The sequence below is a fragment of the Nelumbo nucifera genome, chromosome 2 (assembly GCF_055504915.1).
Source record: "Nelumbo nucifera cultivar China Antique chromosome 2, China Antique-T2T, whole genome shotgun sequence".
Lineage (NCBI taxonomy): Eukaryota > Viridiplantae > Streptophyta > Magnoliopsida > Proteales > Nelumbonaceae > Nelumbo > Nelumbo nucifera.
Genome location: NC_142650.1, coordinates 77,394,910 through 77,401,676, shown reverse-complemented (window position 1 = coordinate 77,401,676; position 6,767 = coordinate 77,394,910). Strand labels below are relative to the sequence as shown.

The 6,767-nt window shown below is 34.6% G+C and overlaps 1 pseudogene across 2 annotated transcripts; it reads left to right on the top strand.

Moving 5' to 3' along the window:
- Positions 1-4,325: 4,325 nt before the first annotated feature.
- Positions 4,326-5,354, top strand: LOC104589496 (mini zinc finger protein 2 pseudogene; annotated as a pseudogene). 2 transcript variants are annotated; one of them, XR_016082870.1, is made up of 2 exons: positions 4,326-4,832; positions 4,929-5,354. The product of XR_016082870.1 is annotated as a mini zinc finger protein 2 pseudogene, transcript variant X2 (transcript). The 2 variants fall into 2 exon arrangements; XR_016082869.1 differs by having other exon boundaries at positions 4,327-4,766.
- Positions 5,355-6,767: the final 1,413 nt, after the last annotated feature.

Here is a 6,767-nt window from a genome sequence, read left to right as displayed (position 1 = left end):
AAAAAGACAGAACTCAGTCATCCTTAGAAACCATAATCCTTTGGGGTTTAGTTCATTGGATTTCTTAAGCTTAATCATGTTATGAAAGTCAGGAAACATCTTTTAAAGCCAAAGGAAAAGTTTCTAAAACCTCTTGGTAGAATGTGCCAAGGTTTCGAAGTGTTTAGGGTTTTTTTTTCAATCAAATTGGACTTAATTGAGAAAAGTAGTTGACTACTCTAGATTCATATATCGATTAACTATGATATTCAAGGCATGCATAGCCAAGATTGTGAGAAGTAATCAATTTCCCAAGATTGTGAGAAGATGTGTTGACTACTAGTGAACATGTGTTGACTTACTCAAATTGGATGAGTTCATAGACTTACAAGTTGACTAATAAGGAGAAACCACTTGACTAAAGGAGAAAAAAGATTCTTTCCTTTGTATTGTAGCAGACTGTTAGAATAGTGCAACCATCTACCATAAAGAAATTTGACCACTTGAAGGCTCCAATGACTACTACTAAATCTAGAAATCCTTTTAACATGTTGGAGAGAATTTGAATCATTTCCTGAAGAGTAAAAGATCTCTAATGATTTGAAAATAGTTACTTGCTCTTAATCATTTATAAATAGTGGTTCGTAGCTTGATTTAAAACAAGTAAAAATAAGATCAAAGTTTGTGAAAAAAACTTGTGCTTTTACTTGTACATATTGTAAATAGTTGTTTTTTAGAGAGAGAAAACCAGAGTTAGAGTCTTTTTGGAGGAGATCCTTGAGTTTCATCAGTTTTAGAGGTGAGCTTTGTTGAAGGCATTGAGTCATCCTCACCCATTTGTTGATCTCTCTCTCTCTCTCTCTCTTTGAGATGAGCATTTATGAATACGCTAGAAACTTTTTAGTTTGAAATGTAATTGTTTATATTTAGCTATCAAGAGCTTGCTCTTGCATTGTAAACATGCTCCTATGCTTACTAGTGAAACATTTTTGAGTACGTAGAAGTTGAACACCATTAAGGTCTTGTTGGATTTTATTTTAAATCTAACTACAAGGTCTTGTAGGCACTCGGAAACTCTATCGTTTTGGGTCTTGTTGGCACTTGTGTAAGTCCAACTAGAAAAGGTATTGTAGGCACCTTTGAAGTCCTAGTTGGTGCTCAAGAAGTCCTAGTTGGTGCTCAAGGTATTGGTTAAAGGCTTAGTTGGTGCTCAAGAAGTCCAATCAAATAGTAGAAATCCATAGTGGTGGTCTAAGGTAGAGGATGTAGGTAGGGTTGGCCGAACCTTTATAAAAATCTTATGTGCCTCTTGTTTTTGTTTCTTTTCTTTTAAATTTATAGTTTATTTTATTTGCACTAACTATCTCAACATCGGAAGACTTGAAACCTTGAGATCTTATAGATTTATAGTTTTTTTTGTCTTTTTTTTATCTACAAGATACAAGGAAAGTCATTGTAGTTTGAGTTTTAATTTTACTAACTTTATTAACTTTACTAACATTGCTAATTGTTTTGTTTATTATTTTGTTGTTTACTTTTATTGTTCATTTACATTCTTGCATAATTTATTGGGTAAATTACAAAGACCCCCCATACTTCAATTTGCGACAAAGACCCCCTCCGTTAGCGCTCCGTCAGTTAACCTCGAAAAAGATTCTCATCCGACTGTTTAAAGTTTTCCAAATGCCAAAACTACCCTTTTCTAATTTATTTTATCATTTTCTTTAATTTATGAAATTATCTTTATTTTTTTACATTCTGTATTGTTCATTGTCTTCTCCAATGGAGAAGATTCTTTTACAAAAAGAGAGAGAAGAGATCAACAACATGAAGCTAGAAAAACAGAGTATGTTGTTTTCCTAGTCGCTTTGTTAAAGCAACATTCCTCCATTTGGATCAATTAGGTTTTAAGAAAAAATGACAAAAAAAGAAAACAGAAAAAGTTTAGTGGGGTATTTTGGTAATTTAATGCCTTTCATCATCTGACTTAACGGCTAAGGGGGTATTTGTCACAATGTAAAAATTCAAGGGTTTTTATTGTCGCAAATAAAAGTATAGGGTGTCTTTGTCACTGACCCCATAGTATAGGGGGATCTTTGTAATTTACCTTAATTTATTTTTTGTAGTTAGTTAAATTTACTTTGATAGCTACCCCATATTTCAGCTATCTTGTGTAGCAGGTCCATATCTTTGCTACTTACTTGTTTGTGGCTGGCCCTCTCTTTCTAGCTACAAAGACATACACCACTAGGTGTAGCTTCAATTTGTTATTATGTTTATTTACATTTACCTTCTCCTTTACTTTCTACAGTTATTTGTACTTATTGTTCTTATTATTCATTAACTGTAGAACCATTAACCAGATAATAGGTTGGAGTTCATAACTGTTTAATTCATTTATCAGCCGCTATCCTATTAGTCATTATTATTGTGCTTTACTGTTGACTACTAAACCCTGCAGCTCTACTATGACACTTGCTTTTTGTTCTAAAGTTGCAAGTTTATTAATTTAGTAGCTAGATTGTTTCAAGTGTTCTATCTTGATCAACTACAGAACCTAATTGTCTAAGCCTTTAATACTCCATTGCAACTTATTTGTTAAAAGGCTTAGATTCAGTTTTAGGTGAATGGTCCTGAGCTTGATTGCCTAACGCTGCATTTTGCATTCTTTATTTTAAGGATTTATCTCCTTTTTGTAATTAAAAATTTAGTGTTCATAGGGCATTTTAAATGAAAAAAGAAGACAAGTCTTTAAAATAAGAAATGTCTTCAGAGTCTATGAATTCTAGTGTAATCAAAGTTTTTAATCTCTATCCAATTCACCCCCTCTTGGATAAGACCATTGATCCCAACAAGGACTACCTAATTCTTCTTGTCAATTAAATAAAGGAATTTAAAAACAATGAGAGATCCAAACAGATTAAATGTGAATATATGACAGACTTGTACCCAAGTTTAATCCAACAAAGTCTTGAAAATTATCAAAATGAACATCTCAGTGTGCATCCATGCCATGCCACTTAATTTCTTTGAAGAGCAAAGGCTTCTTAATTCTTAAATTGGTTTAGTCAACGCCCCATGATCCTTAAGGCTCAGTTTGGAAGGAGTGTAAATATAAATTTATAAAATCTTATATTTTGTATTATTTTTAATATATTTACATTGTATATGTTTGTATTTATACTCTTTCCAAACTGAGCGTAAAAAGCAATAAAATCGCATAGATGCCATTAATGACAAATTTTAATTTAATCATATCCCATAATTTTTCTTCATTATTCAATTCAAATTTAATCGTTTGCCACTTTTTAAGTCAATCTAGCTTTATGAAGTGGGCCCTATCCAGAAGGCTATGAGCGTGAAAATTCCGAAAAGCCAAAAACAAAGGCTTTCGGGTTAAGCTTCTTTTAGTGGCTAAATAGTAAATATGATTTCGTTTGGTGCATAGCACCTTGAGAGATTTGTATTAATCATGGTTTTGAAGATTGGACCGGAAATAGAACCGCTTTGGCCATTAATTCCTGAATCAAATCAATCGTCTGATTCAAACCTGGGTCGGATGGTTTTGGATCTAAAACCGGACCTGGACCCAAGACCGGTTCCTGAATCAATTGATCCAACCTTCCGATCCAATTCGGTTTTCAAAATCATGCAAAAATGTGAGAGATGACGAATTTTCCATGAACTGTTAGAGAATCTTTATAATTTAAAGGGACGAACCGTTTGTAAGGTCTTTGACTGATTGTAGACGAGACTTATTAGGTGAATATGGCCTCATGGTTTGGGAGATGGGCTACCCGTTTTGTAGCCTCATCGAAAAATAAAAATATAAGGCCATATTTGATTTGAAGGAAAAGGTAGAGAAACTCATGTAAGGTTTATAAAAGTTCTCCCATCATTCCTTTTTTTTCGCTGTGTTTTTCCTTCAAACGAAACACAGCCTAAAAACATTTACAGTGTTAAGAAACACTAGAATTAAGACACGTGGAGCCTGGAGATATGAGATGATACGAGAAATCAAAAATATCGCGTTACATGTTTTGCTCTGTATTATTAAGTATCAACGGCCCAACAAGAAAAAAACACTTTTCTTCTTATAAGTTCCATCCATAGGTCTCGTATAAATCTAGTTTCAGACCAAACTCATATAAAGTTTATAAAAGTTTCCCCATCATTCCTTTTTTTTCGCTGTTTTTTCCTTCCTAAAAACATTTACAGTGTTAAGAAACATTAGAATTAAGACACGTGGAGCCTGGAGATATGAGATGATACGAGAAATAAAAAATATCGCGTTACATGTTTTGCTCTGTATTATTAAGTATCAACGGCCCAACAAGAAAAAAACACTTTTCTTCTTCTAAGTTCTATCCATAGGCCTCGTATAAATCTAGTTTCAGACATTTTTCTTCTCACTTTCTTAAAACTTCTAAAAGCAGTTCCGTCCCTGCTGTGGAAGAACAGGCCGCCGGAAAAACCGTACAACCCAACTCTGATCTCAATAAAATGGGAACCCAAGAAGGATCAAAGACGGTTTCAAATTCTCCGGCGAGAAAGGAGAGAACGGTGAGGTATGGGGAGTGTAGGAAGAACCACGCGGCTCACATCGGTGGATACGCAGTTGATGGGTGTCGAGAATTCATGCCTGCTGGAGAAGAAGGAACCAGTGCTGCCCTCAAGTGTGCTGCCTGTAATTGCCACAGGAACTTCCATAAAAGGGAGGTGGAGATCGAGAGTTTCCGTGACTGTTCATCAAATTCCATGGCTTATAAATAGTTAAAATTCTTATGGTATTAGTGATCTACATGTTGATCTTGTTTTGTGGGTTTGAAATATGATAATAGGTTTGAGATAAGGTCTGTTAGATCGAATATTCATATGTGGTTATGCTTTGATTACCATGTTTGCTGCCTCCAGATGAAAATTTCTTTGTTTTTACTTTTCTTTTGCAGGATAATGATTCAAAAGAAAACACCGACATGGTCGAACATAAAACCTTTTCAGTCTTCACTAGGATAAAGAGATGAAACGACTCTCTTGTATCTGTAACATATTTACTCTCATTCAGGAAGGAGAAAAATGAAAGGGATCCGAAAAAGACGGAAAAGGAAAAGATGCATCTGTAGGAAATGGGTTTCTTTTGTAACTCTGAGAAACTAGCTCTTCTTACGTAAAAAAAAAAATAAAAAAAAAAAAAATGTGTGTAAGTTGTAAAGATTATTGTGTTCGCATTAATGAATCTTTTGTTTGGAATTTGGTTTAAGGAATTTGTTGTTTTATTGGTACTCTCAGTGGACTCGGATCTCAGGATCCTACCCACATCACACTACAGCTGTACATTGTATTTAAATATTATATATATATTATTTTTTTATTTATATATATCTATTATGGTTTGTTGATCAATGAAAATGGAAAAAATTCCTTAAAACAGTTTTTATCCCACCCATGTATACCATTCCTTCCTTCTGATATCATTATTATTTAAAGGAATTCTAATCATTGTGTGGTGTAACAAAGAAAGAGACATTAATCCACTTTTTTTTTGGGTAAATTGCTGAAACCTTCCTTGAGAAATGAAGTTTCTAACCGTTGCTAAAACTTCTCCCGGCGTCTAGAGTGGTAATTGCAATCACTTCTATTGAACTTTCTGATATAGTTGTAAGTAGATCCCCTCTAGGGTACAAAAATGTCTTAAATACCCATGCAATTACTTGATACTGCAGGAAAAAAAAACAGAAAACAATACAATCTTTATGAACAATAAAAGAATAGAGTTTAAAGTTGCAACTTTACCTTTGGGCCATTGATATGAAGGCTGAATTTGGAAAATAAATCAATCTTGGAAGGGAGATGGGAAGGGTTTGGGGTAGCGATTCATATGAAGAGAAAATTTAGAAAATAAACATTTTGGTCAAAAGTAACTATATGAGTATTTTGGACATTTTCATACTTCTTGTTAGAGGATTCTAAATGAGGGGTTCTACTTGCAACTTTGTTAGAAAGTTCAGGAGTGATTACAATTATCAAACTTCAGGGAAGGTTTCAGAATACTCCCCCGGCCCCCCTTTTCTGCTTCATGGGACTACACAAACAGGGGTAGTCCATTCCCTTCCCTTAACCCTCTCCCCCAAAAAAAAGAAAAAATTGATCCCAAATTTCTACTCTGACAAATCAAAGAACCTACCTTGGGTCCAATAAGTTTTGCTTCTTTCGTTGGGATGGATCTTTCATCACATGGTACTACCATGTGCTTTTTGGTTCTAATCTATATGAGACAATTGGTATGAAATCAACGTCTATTTAGTAAATGCAATGGAACCCATTTAGGAGACTTTCGTGGACCAGGATCCATGTTCTCAGATGACAATGACCATCGAATTAACTTCTCATTAACGATTACTGCTCTTCTTTGTAATTGATTCAACCGGTTAATTAGGTTGTAAAGTGATCCAATTAAGCTAATTTCTAGCTAAGAAAGTCGACTCCAGATCTCCTCTCCACAAGAACTCTGCCCACAAATTGATAATTCGGATTTGCTCCTTACAACGTCAACCTCACAGTGCATCGCAAGCTGTGCATTGAAAAGTACCTTCCAATAAATGGTAAATGATGATATCAATTTCCGAAGATGTTCTCAATGTATGGCTAAGATGCATTGTGAGTTTGGTGTGAGGCGTACTCTTGTGACGAACAAATCTGATCTCACAAATTTGGAAGTGGGATCTGCTTCTCACAAATGGGCGCCTCACAGGCACATCCACCATGCATTGAGAACATCTCCCATGAAT